The sequence below is a fragment of the Lepidochelys olivacea genome (genome assembly GCF_965140295.1).
Source record: "Lepidochelys olivacea isolate rLepOli2 genome assembly, chromosome: 10".
In the NCBI taxonomy this organism is placed as follows: Eukaryota; Metazoa; Chordata; order Testudines; family Cheloniidae; genus Lepidochelys; species Lepidochelys olivacea.
The window spans coordinates 7,021,551-7,034,562 of NC_140420.1; positions in this window are offsets into that span (position 1 = coordinate 7,021,551).

Sequence of the window (13,012 nt, forward strand, 5' to 3'; positions counted from 1 at the left end):
CTGATTTTTCAAGGTGCTTAGCATCTTCAGCTCCCACTGAAATCAGTGGGAGGGGAGTTGGGGCTGGTCAGCATCTCTGAACAATTAGGCCCATCTAGGTGCCCAAATACAGATCTAAGAGCCTAATTTGAGGCCCCCAGGTTTGGAAATTTTGAGCAAAGCAAATTCATTAAAATTGCAGCAACAACAAAATGCTGCTAAATTTGACCATTATCATCAGAGCGGAATGAATAATTTGCAAAGAATTATTTGATAAATGCAGCCTCTTTTTGGCCTTCTGAATTATCAACAAGGTGCTAACAAAGTTATTGAATTGATTTAGTATTCCCGTCACTCACAATAATTTCCACCTCCAATTTGTTCTGTAAATTGTTCACAAGCAGTTTGTTGCAAGTGATCACTATTCAAAATCTGAGCTATCTTGTGGCTAGTTTTGATCAGACACACCAGGTCCATATGGTATGGTTTCCTTTCCCAAACTGGATGAGTTTAACTCTTAGGCCCTTGTCTTCATGTAACCAAATAAATATATCAGTTGTAATACACATCCTTAGTTATTTTGGTTTAAGACTCAGAGACTTTCAGACCTGACGGCCAGAAGGGGCCATCATAATCATTTAGTCTGACCTGCTGCCCATCGCAGACCACAGGACCCCACCCACTCCTGTAGCAGACCCATAATCTCTGGCTGAGTTACTGAAGTCCTCAAATCTTGATTTAAAGACTTCAAGTTACAGAGACTCCACATTTACTCCAGTTCAAACCAGCAAGTGATCCATTCCCCACACTGCAGAGGAAGAAGAAAAACCCTCAGGGTCTCCGCCAATCTGACCTGGGGGAAAATTCCTTCCCAAACCCCAATATGGCAACAATCAATACTGTTAGACCCTGAGCATGTGGGCTTGGGTATGGACTCCCTTATTTCAGTATAAGGGTGCCTTTATATTGACTGAGGTCTGGTCTACACTACAGACCTATATCAGTATAACTACATCACTCAGGGGTGTGAAAAATCCACACCAACCTAACCTCTCCTCTCCCCGTGTAGACAGTGCTATGTTGGCAGGAGAGCTTCTCCCATCAATATAGCTACTGCTTCTTGGGGAGATGGATTAACTACGCCGTTGGAAGACCTCTCTCCCATCGCCTTAAAGTGTCTTCATTAAAGCAGTGTTTTAAGTGTAGACTTGCCCTTAGTTAAGCCTCAGAATCATCTCAAGTTCTATCAAAATAGGGCATTTTACACAGATATAATTATTTTGGTTTCATTCACAATATAGACAAGCTCTTGGAATCCTTCTTCTAGAGCAAATATTCATATTTACAAGTTCCAAATATTCTCTAATAGTCACTTAAAAGGCATTCTTTCTGCACCCATTCATTCATTAGAACGTTGATGGGAAGGGGGGTGAGAACACAGCCCAAGCAAATTGGGTGTTTTTCTTGGAAGGAATATTCACCAAAGACATTAAGAGCCATGTACCTAGTCATAACCAAGTGTAACACACACCACCAGGGTGTGGTGTTCTGTCCCATCAAGAGAAAGAGAGAAAGAGGGCCTTTTTCTTTGTTGCATCACTAGTATGAATGGAAGTCACTTGTTGCTCCTAAATTGCCCAGTCCCTTATATACACTGGGTAGCACTCACCCAAGCAGTCTCATTGGGCCTGTTGGCTCCAAAGTTGCAGAATCAGCCCAAAAGTATTTAGCGAAGATTGGGGTACTTAATACCACCTTCCACTTCAATGGAGGGAGAGAAAAGAGAGGAAAGAGAGGCAACTCCGAGTCTCTAGGTCTACTCTAAGGGCATAAAATGAACCTGTGGTTTCTGGAGTTTGCATCTTCTAGAACTAAGACTTCTTGACTTCCAGCTTCCCAATGCTCTACATCCAAGAGAGCTTCCAGCCAGCAAGGAAGCCTGGACACAGTTTCCTTCAGAGCTTTTCATTACCAAAGAATGTCTCCTGACCTTTGAGATGCTCCCGCCTTGGCCTGGGGCTGTCCTCAGACTGCTGCCAGCTCCTCTTTGCCTTTGTAATGAGGGACTAAGGTCAAGATGATCTGTTTTGTTCCACAGGTATCTCACGTGGCCGCAGATTGTTGAACCATAGAAATGTAGGGCTGGAAGGGACTTCAAGAGGTCAGCTAGTCCATCCTCCTCCCTGGCTCCAGATTTTTCTTTTGAGAAAGACAGAAACTCAGTATTTACGAAAAGCCAGCAGAGCAAAAGGAAGAGAGAACAGAACTCCCTGCTGCGTAGCACTGCCTCAAAATTGATCTCCTATCGCCTCGGTGGGCTGGCGACTGTGCTCATTATTCAGTCTGATAATATATCTGGCATGAAGAGGAATATGGGGGGCTTTATGCAGTGAGGGAAGTGGAAAAGAGCACATTTGACCGACAAGCAGAAGAGCTTAATGAACAATCGATCAAAGCTGGTCAGGTAACAATGCCCCTGGGGCTGTTCTTAGTGCTATCTCGGTGTGCATTTTAATCAAGCGGCCAACCATACAGACTGCAGAACAGTCCATTAGAGCAGTTTCACAGTGACCACCAGTGAACCTACAGATAACAAGAGAGGATGCAGGAGGCCTTGCACTTTAGCATCAGTCTAATGCCCAGAGGAAAGTACCATCTTAACTACAAAGAAGACTAAGGGCCTGAGTCTCCTGTTAACACTGGTGTAAATCTGGAGTGATATTACTGAAATCAACATGGTTACACCAGGAGTAAGTAAGAGGAGACTCAGATTCTTGGTGGCTTCTAGAGGGAAGGTATCCAGGGCCTATTTAATCATTACCTGCTCTGCTACCAGTCACAATGCAAATCCCAGACTTCGCTCAGAAGGTGTAGAACAAGAACCTTCTATAGCATGAGCTCAAGCGTACATCTAATACTGACAGACCCCGGTCATCGGCATAGAACCGGGGACCTCTGGAACTCAGTGCATGAGCCTCTACCACATGAGCTAAAAGCCAGCTGCCTGTTAGCTAAGGCTGTAGAGCAGACTCATTTTTATCTCTCTCTCTAAGTGGTCTCGGTGCCACGAGATGGGACAGAACAGCACACCCAGGAGGTGTGTGGGCTACATATGCAACACTAAGACCCAGTGTCCACCCAAATAGACAGCTGACTAAATCCACTCCATCTCCTGGGGAGATTTCCCTGCAATTTATACTGAGAAAACCAGAATGGAATTTCACACCGCGTTACTGTTGCAGTTTGACTGGAATCCGAGGAGTGATAGCAAACTCACCGCTATGGCAACGTGTTCTGTAGTGATGGGCAAATCTCAGAGGTTCAGTACGTTTGTGCAGCACCTAGCGCAATGGGGCCGTGGCCACTGGGTGCTACCATAATACAAACAGCAACCGTAGATATAGCCAGACCTCTTTATCCAAAAGCCAGGCTGGGAATCTGGTGAGATTGCTGGCATATCCTGTTTCTGGCTGGGGGGAAAAAATAACCCAAGAATAGCATCTTTCCTGTAGTGTTTCGGTTATGGAAGCCCCAGTGTTCACATGTCAAAACTACCCATCTAGCCAAAGAGTTAACCAGTTTTTTGAACATGAGAATGGGTCGGTTTGTGTTTCTGGGTGAATGTTCACATCCTTTTCTCTAATGTGCCCCTCACCACAGCATCTGGGTGTCTATAAAATTCCATAACATTTAAATATATTCTCTACCCATCCTCATGTTTCACCATTAGCATGTATTTAGATCAAGGATGAGTTTGGTTATTGCTGGTGTTTATCTACAGGGAACCGTTGACAATCCACGCTTCGGGTGTTATGCCAGTAAAAAAAGATTAGCAAAGAAAAGAGTCGTAAGTCTCGTCTGTACTGGAGATTTGCCCCGACTGCAGGTTGCTCCATCAGAGTTAGCCGTACCAGTGCAAACCCCATGTGTAGACAGGATAAAACAATTCAAATAGGCATAGCTTAGCCCAGGGGTTCTCAAACTGGGGGTCGAGACCCCTCAGGGGGGCGCAAGGTTCTTACATGAGGGGTTGCGAGCTGTCAGCCTCCACCCCAAACCCCGCTTTCCCTCCAGCATTTATAATGGTGTTAAATATATAAAAAAGTTTTTTTAATTTATAATGGGGGTCGCCCTCAGAGGCTTGCTATAAAAGGGGTCACCAGTACAAAAGTTTGAGAACTACTGGGTTAGCCTGATTGCCAGCAGGGGTAAGCTCCCCCAGTGCAAACAGTGGCTTTTCCTGTCTACACTGGGGCTTGTGCTGGTGCAGCTACACCAACAGTGGGCCAACAAGGGCTGCTTGTATTTAGAGCAAATCCCCAGTGCAGATAAGGTGATGCCTTTCTGTCTGGGGTGGGAGTTTTTCCTTTACTTCACACCAGTTGGCCCATCCCTAAAGTTAGCACTGCTGGCCATAAAACCAACCCCATGGCTGCAATGAGAAAACAGGGACTGGAAAACAAAGAGAAAGAGGCTCTAAATGCTCCTTGTCGAATGGAAAACCCACCAAGAAAGCAAACTAAACTCCTCCCACGCAAAGGCTGATGCCGTGCAAGGAGCTCTCAAATTTCCAAGGGTGGAACATCACACAGATTAAATGAAAGAGGAGTGGGGTGGGGAGGAAGGGGCAGAAGGCCCTTTGTAGTCATCCATAAAAGTGCATCAGCCCTTAATCATTCACAGCCCCTTCATCCCCAACAGTGCAAACCAACCTGAGAACAATGCCGGTTCATAACCCGCGGTCCCGGGGAACAGGCTTTGTCTACACCAGCTTTTTTTTCTTCCTAAAACTTCCCCACTGTTGCTCCCGCAGTTTCTGCTCCTTTGGTGGCAGCAACAGTGGGAATCCTAGTGTAGACAAGGTGCTGGAAGCCACTGAAATTTTAAGCACCGTGTCATTTCACCCAGGACTAGGTGACATGACAGTAGCTGGCACCCATTCTACACTAGTGTCTCTATCATGGCTACAGACAGCAGAGCTGAAACACTGGTAGCAACAGGGGGACGTTTTAGCAAAATAATCTGAGAGTACACAAGGTCCTAGTGACCTCTGAGCAACACCCTAAATTCGTCACTGAACTAATATTACTCCTTCTCCCACTCTCCCACTGAATACACTCATAAGAGTCCCACTTTCTGGAATGCAAATATGGGGCAGAGACTGTCTTTTGCTCTGTTTGTACAGCGCCTAGCACAATACAAACAAATAAATAATAAAAATAATGTAGAGTCATAAATAGATGTCCCTAAACCTCAACAAGCAGACTGAAAATTCAGGACACAGGCTGGAAAAGATTCACGGTAAAGTGTCAGGAAGGCACAGGAACCAGACAGCCCTGAAGGCAAGAAACACTCGCAGCGATATATTCGGTCCCACCGCTTTATTTGGGCCAGCCTCAGTTCTGAACACTACTGCTGAACAATTGCTACACGTGTCTCCCTGAAGCAACGAGTTCAAGCCTGGTTCAGACACGCACAGAAGAAAAATCTTTCTCTCGCAAGGACAGCATGTTTCAGTAGGTCCTGGAGTGCCAGGACCTGTTGGTCAGGTTATAATTGGTTGTAATTGGCACTCCCACGTGCTGCCACATTCTTCTGAGCTGAGTGGTATGGAGAAGCACAGGATTCCTTTCTGACTGTAAATAGTAGAGGAAGTCAGAGGAATTACTGCTAGTTCAATCCTTAAAACCACATGTAGCACTGATCAGTGGAAGCAAAGCTCAAACACCAGCACAGATGGGAACCGGCTTTGGCAGCTCATGACCCTGTTTCTGATGGGGCTTGTACCACAATAGCTAGAGCCCTGTGCGGATACAAACATTTGGATCCGCATCCGAGCCACATCCCTGATAATTAACTTGTATCTGACCCGCGATCCACACCTGCACCAGCACCTTATCTTAGAGCCCTGTGTGGATACAAAAATTTGGATCTGCATCCAATCCGTGATCTGCAAAGATGGCAAACAATACAACCGCATCCACATCTGCAGATGCAGATATCAGCGGATATAAAGCGGATGTCCGGGGATCTGCAGGGCTCTAAGGATAGCTTCAACTGTACTGAAAAACAAGTGGGAAGTATGTTTCTGCTGAAAATATGATGGCTGCCACCACTTTCCACCCCATCAGTGGCTCTTGTTAGCACTGTTGTAGCTCAGTTTACCCATCCGACAAGTAGGCTGACCATAGACAGGCATAACCCCACAAGCAGTCTCTTTAAACGGTTCTAAGGCACTTTGTAAGGAATATTAAGCATGGATGCAAGTGTATTACAGTCACATCAGGCTGGTACCATGTTAAAAATGGGTTGACTATGGCTAAGATTTGATGCACAAGGTGATAACCAGAACGATACAAGCAAAAGTCAAGTAAACCTGGATTGTCTGGGCATTGTCTGGGCATTGACTCAAGTAGGACTCCACTCAGCTGGAAGAAAGCTTGGGACACCTGCTGAGCTAGGCCTCTAATTGCTATACACTGAGGTTATGGCTACACACTGGAGAGCTTACAGGGCACAGCAGCACTGCTGTAAGCTCTCCATGTAGCCGCTCTAAGCCAATGGGAGAGAGCTCTCCTGCTGGCTTAATTTCTCCAGCCCCCGTGAGTGGCCAAAGCTATGTCGGCAGGGGAAGCTCTTCCACCGACATAGCGGTGTCCACACCGGCGCTTAAGCCAGCATAAGTTATGTTGCTAAGAGGGGTGGCTAATTCACATCCCTGAGCGACATCAACTTAAACTGTAGTGCAGCCATAGCCTGAGAAAGAACTTACGTCTGGGCTGTGTCTTACAAGTGGTTTCCTCTGCTGAAACCACTAATTTGACCCTTGTGATGATGCATGCAAGAGCATCTTGGCAGAAGCCTTGTTCTAGCTAGGGAATAAAATGAGACTTGTAAGCACCCCAAGTCAGTTGCACTGTATTATCGTTCCACTTGCAACCCTTCATTATCTGGCTGTTTATAAAGCGCGAGCCTGGATCAGCATTGACAACTCTTGTCTCATGAAACACGGCATTTCCTCAAAGCCCCACTCCTGGAGCCCTGTGACTGCATCAGAATCTCGGCTTTCCGTTTTTTTTTTTTTAAGAGAGTAAGTTTCTAGCCTTCCTGAATTGGGGAGAAAAGATTGAAAGTGTAAACCGTAAAGCCTCAACATGCAGAAAACAAATATAAAGAAACCTGCCTGCATTATTATTTAAATTTCTTTAAAGAAACAAAAAACAGAATAGTCTCATGATTTTGGGTAGCCTGACTCAGAAGTTTTGAACACTTGGATTTGGGAACAACATGATTCCCCACTGCCTTGGACACTGTGCCTTCGTTTTAGCCCTGTACAAAGTGAGCATCACCCATCAGCAAGCCAAACAGCGATGCTCTGCACTTGTTTAAGGCCCCAGTTCAATAAAGCGCTGAAGCACTGTTTACAGGTTCTCCTGAACAGGGATGGATTTAAACACACGCCAGAATGATTTGCAGAATTGGGACTTAAATGACTCTGCAATGAAGAATCCAGGCCAGCCGTGCAGAGATGACGGTGCTTAACCAGCTGTGAGACCAAAGGTTAAGTGCCAACTTCACCTACTGCAGCTCAGGAACGCACCTACCTTTGTAGAATTTCTGTATGGTCCTGCTCTAATGGGATTAGTTCATTGTTAGGAGACAAATCGAGATCGGTGAGAGAGAGTGACATAACAGCCTGCATAATTTCTAATCCCCTCTCTCCAGCTCAGTTTCCCCTTCCTGTTTAAATAGCTGGTTGTAGGCTCCAGCCTGATCCTTAAAGGCATAGCACGCTCCTTCACCGGGGTAATGGCCAAAGCATCTGGCTCAGCAGAGAGCTTTGAATGGGATCAAGGGAATGGCTAACACAACCCTGCTCAAGGAGGAGGGGAGATAAGAAATCTCCCTTCCTTTAAAACATACAAACCTGGTTTTATGAGGCTACCTTTCACTGCACACCACTCTTTGTAAGAAGCTTGCTAGCCCATTGAGGGGGTGCCTAAATTGCCACGGAAATATTAGATGGCCATTCAAAAAACGTAGAGCCAACTGTTCTACGTAACACAGCCTGTATCAGTCACTGCATTGTTACTAGCTTGAAAGCTACTGCTGTTTCCCCTATGTGCTTCACTAACCCTTCCCTGCATCTGCCTTCCTACGACCATCTTCAGACTATGAACTCGTCAGTTCTCATACTCTAAGCAGGGTTGGGCCTAGTCACTAGTTGGAGTGGAAACCTCCAAGAAAAACCCAGGGGACTGGCTGTTGGGGATTCAAGAGCGACACTGTCTATACATGGGGGTTAGCTCTGATTTTAGTCATCAGCTTGGCATCTGGGCTTGCTCAACCAGTGCAAACAGTGGCATGCCTGGTTTGGGTCAGTGCAGCTACACTGATTGCAAGCCATGGATGGCTGAAAGTGGGGTTAAACCTCGAGTGTAGACAAGGCCTAAGTGTACATAGGAGTGGATATTGAGGGAGTTCTGTGTTGCACTGCTAATGAAATGTAGAACGCTATGCTCTGGGAGTCTCTAAGCCTCTGACTGCCAGAAGCTGGGATTGGACAAGAGGGAATAGGTCAATTGATAATTGCCCTGTTCTGTTCATTCCCTCTGAAGCATCTGGCACTGGCCACAGTTGGAAGACAGGATACTGGGCTAGATGGACCCAGTATGGCCGTTCTTACGTTCTTAGAACCAAGGTCCTCTCCTCTTGTGGTCATCAAATAGCTCAAAATGCTTTTCTCTATAAGAATTTGGAGTATTCACTCCATTATCCCAGCTAGATTCTAGGCCAAAGCCCTACATTCTTCCACCCTAAATTCCTGTCTCTGGTTTCCCCTGAGTAATCTAGTCTTCTTTTCCCCTCTATCAATTGTTGTGTGTAGCTGCTGTTGAGTTCCACCCTAGAGTTGGCTGCATTTCAGGGTGGAGGAGTTATCCCTACACTGTGTATAAAACAGGCTCAAAATCATCATTAGCAGAAGTTGGTGCAACTCTATCGACTCCAATAAACTCATGAGGACCATCAAAGAATACATAGTAATACATAGTAATTCCCAATTAATTTGGGAAGAGACCCCAGCCTCTCTGAGAGCATCTTCAGGGGTTCACTGGAGCAAGTTCAGCCTTTTATACCCAATGCACTAACTAAGATGTGAGTGCAACGGCTGCTCACCAGGTTGCACAGGCGCAATGCTCAATTTCAGACTAGGTCTCCCAGCCACCTGGCAAACCCTGTTATTATTTCCCCCAGTTTGGACCTCTGCACCATGCCAACCCCTGCGATGGAGGACAATAACCTAACCCACCCCCACGTGCACTGTGCTCTGTTCTATTTGTTCAGCTTAAAGCTGGGGCAAAGTTCACCCGTGTTCAAAACTCTGACGGCAAATGAAGACAAGAGGGATTCAACCTCCCTGATGCCCTGTGTGTTTTTAAACCCTCTGCCCTTTGGAAAGCCCAGAGAGAAGCCAAATTCCTTGTGGTTTAAAGGATGGAACAAGCCACGTCCAGTGCTACTGCATTCAAGACAACATACGCTCTCTGAAACCTCCACAATGTCTATTGAACACAGCAGGAAGCCCCCCAGTGACATTAACCCAACAAGACAACATGTGCGCACAACATGCTGTTCCAGCCAGCTGTCACCTAAGAGTCCGTATTTTGAGATGGCAGGGTGCTCTGGCACTGCAATGCTTTTTATGAATAATGACTGGTAGTATTTCAAAGGGTGGGGCTGATCCTGCATCCTTCACTCACCCAAGGAGTCCCACTGAAATCAACGGGAGTATCTGGCCTGAGTAAGGACTGCTTGCATCAGCAAGGGGTGAAGAATCAGGGTCTTGTTCATCCTTGGAGTTTTCCATAAATATTGTGAAATAAATAAAAAATACGGATTTGCATTTCAGATGCGTTCTCCACCTGTGCTGAGAAGCACGGTGTATCTGAATTGAAAGAAACATTCTGATCTCGAGCGCTCTCCATATATATATATATATTAAAAACCATCCTTGCCTGTGTTAGGAAAAGTACCTTACATGATGAAGGCTGAAAGAATTCTTCAAGTCACACTTCATTTGCACCTGTTGTGCTGTTGTCTTACCTTTAGCATTTACATCTGATGCTGAAATATATGGATCAATTCCACTTGGCTTCGGAACATTTCACGCTGGGGTTCTCATGAACTAGCTGAGTGAGTGCCGTAATGTTAGGGTTTCAAACACTGCAGGAGAAGAGTATTTTCTTAAAAAAAAAAAAAAAAAAAACTTTATTGACATTGTATTTTAACATGGCAAGGAAACATTTCTAGGTATATTTTATAATTGTTTTTTAAAAAAAGAAGAACTCAACAAACCCTATATTTTGGATCTCACCTAGGTGACAATATTCCTTTAAAATAGATGGACCCGATCCCAATCTCATTTACACAAATGGAAATCTGGAGTGGCTTCAATGGAACTATACTGGGTTTACACATCAGGTGTGACTGAAATCAGAATCCAACACGTCCCCGTAGAAAAGTCCAGCGGTACTTAAACATATTAGGTCAAAGCCTATAATCTCTGCTCAATTTTCACTCCGGCCTCACTCGGGCAAAATCCCTGTTTAACACAGTTATAAAGGACCATATCCTCAGCTGGTGTAAGTCACTGTCGCGCCACTGAAGAGAGGATTTTTATGTAACTGCAGCATGAATAGATCAGAATGAAAATTAAGCAACAAACTTCAGGGTTTGCCCATGGAAAGGTCAAAGGGCTTTGGGTTGATTCAGTCTCCCCTTTCGGCTCAGGAAAGATGGTACCTACAAATCAAAGCACCCTGGGAATTGACAGCTGCACCTGCATCCGTCCCATAGTAAGAAACAGAAGACTTTAGTGCTCCATCTTCCTGTTGCTCACTCTCTCTCTTCTTCCATATCTCTCCTCTGAATAGATCATTTCAAGAGGAATACAGTGCTCCAATTCTGTGGGATTTAACAGCACATCCAGAGCTCCATGAATGACAACAAGCCTGGGCCCATGGCCAGCAGTCTGTTTCGCTCTTCCTTCGCCGTATGCCTGCTGTACAGATTATCAGCAGCTAGGCAGGGGACGCAGGAACACATGCATCCTCGTCCCAAGGAAATAACAGACAAGCAAACCCTCCTCCCGCCCCCTGTCATCGCCAGCTGACTCTCTCCATCTGCACTGGCGCTGGCCAGGAAGTCCACACAGGGCTCTGTTCTTTCCTGAGCCCCTTCCCTCCTGTCCCTTTGCAGCAATTACACAGGCAGAGTTCAGTGAGCTCTGGCTGACACTTTGACCTAAATGAGGAAAGTTATTAGCGGCGGAAGTGAGTGCTGCTTGCCTCTTTATGCCCAGTTGCAGCACAGCGCATGCTGGAATAGCAGTAAATCTCACTGTTTACCCTCCCTGCTGATGGGACTTTTTTTTCCCGGGGAACAGTTGGTCTCAAGAACATCCACCGGGAGGACTGGACTTGGAGTTGACCAAGTGACTGAGAAAGTCCAACGGACTGAAGAATGACTCTCCCCACAAATGACTGAAGTGCAGCCAGCAGGCCCTTCCGTGACTGCTGAGTCCAGGTCAAGTGGGGACACCAGACAGAACTGGCTGTTTGTAGTTAGTGTGTGGCTGGTTAGAGCTGGAAAGTCAGGGAGGGATACAATGTGTGTGTCCAACAGACACAAGAATCCTTTATATTCCTTACACCTGAGACCTGTCTCTTCTCTAAGCCCAGATCACTACAACAATTAACGAGTGCAGGAAGAGCTCTGGATCCCATTTCAAGCTCCCCTGTAACTAATTGTAACAGGTTGGCTGTGGTTACCTGAAACGCTCCATCTTGTTACCCTGTTTTGATTCTGCTGGGAAAGGGTTAACTGGAGGAGTCAGTGCACTGGGGTAGTTCATTACTCCACCTGGACATGAAGGGAGCGGAGTGGGAAACAGCTCTCAAGAGACAGAGGATCAATCCCAGGGATGGAAGCTGAGAGCCATAGCCACAGCTGCACCTGGGAGAAGGTCTGAGCTGACCTTTATGTTATCGTATGGATAATTTCTTTGTTAATAAGGGCAGACCCTAGGACGGGGTTGAGTTTGGATTCTACCATGTGTGCGGACTGTGTTTTAGAGCAAGCGGCACCTCCCCACACGGATCATTCGCAATTTCTCCATATATCTGTATTCACCGAAGTCACAGACTTACAGCTGAGTCATTGCACCGACAGTACCGTTTCCGTCACCCACACACATTTTGCAGGGTATTTTTTATTTTTTTAAAGGCATAGAAAAAATAACAGCTGTCACTGCCGGGGCGGGAGCTGCTCGGAATCGGTTCCAGTGTCAGGAAGAGTCTGGATGTCACCGAGTCTGGTAGCTCATGGCTTTCCCTAAATCACGTTCCACCAGCAAAAGCAACACATCCTCCACCGTGCCCACTCGCTACTGAGCTATTCTACTGCGGTGTCTGAGCAGAGAGAGGAGACTTCCTCCAGGGAAAATAGCCCTGGTCCAAATCACAGGCCTCTGCTTCTATTTCTTCTTTCAGCTGTTAGTGGTACTGGTTGGGGAGACTAGTCTGACTGTGCTCCCATTGAAGTCAATGGCCCAAGCGTTTCCCTCCCTTGCTTTCCCTGTTAGAGAATTTGCGGCAGTTTTACTTAGTATTTGTATTTTCATGGCTTTCGTAGTAGTGGAGGTGTTTCTGCATTTGGAATCGCACCGGCTTAGCTAAAGGTGTTATTTCAAACTCATTTTTAGTTAGACTAGTCCAACAGGCTGCAAGGACTCTCAACTCAGCCTTATTTCGGTTTAGCTTGAACAACGGTACAAATACAGGTAAAACACTGGATCCCAGATTTCCCACCAGACACCAGGGTGCCAGGGTCCAGAAGACTGATAGTAAAACCCCAGGCTCAGATCCCAAAATCCTGAGCTACGTTCACAGAAAACACCCTGAGAAGGGCCTCCAACACAACCAGTGCATGTGTCTGATGGGGGCAATGCAGTTTGACTTCGGTTGGTCCAAAT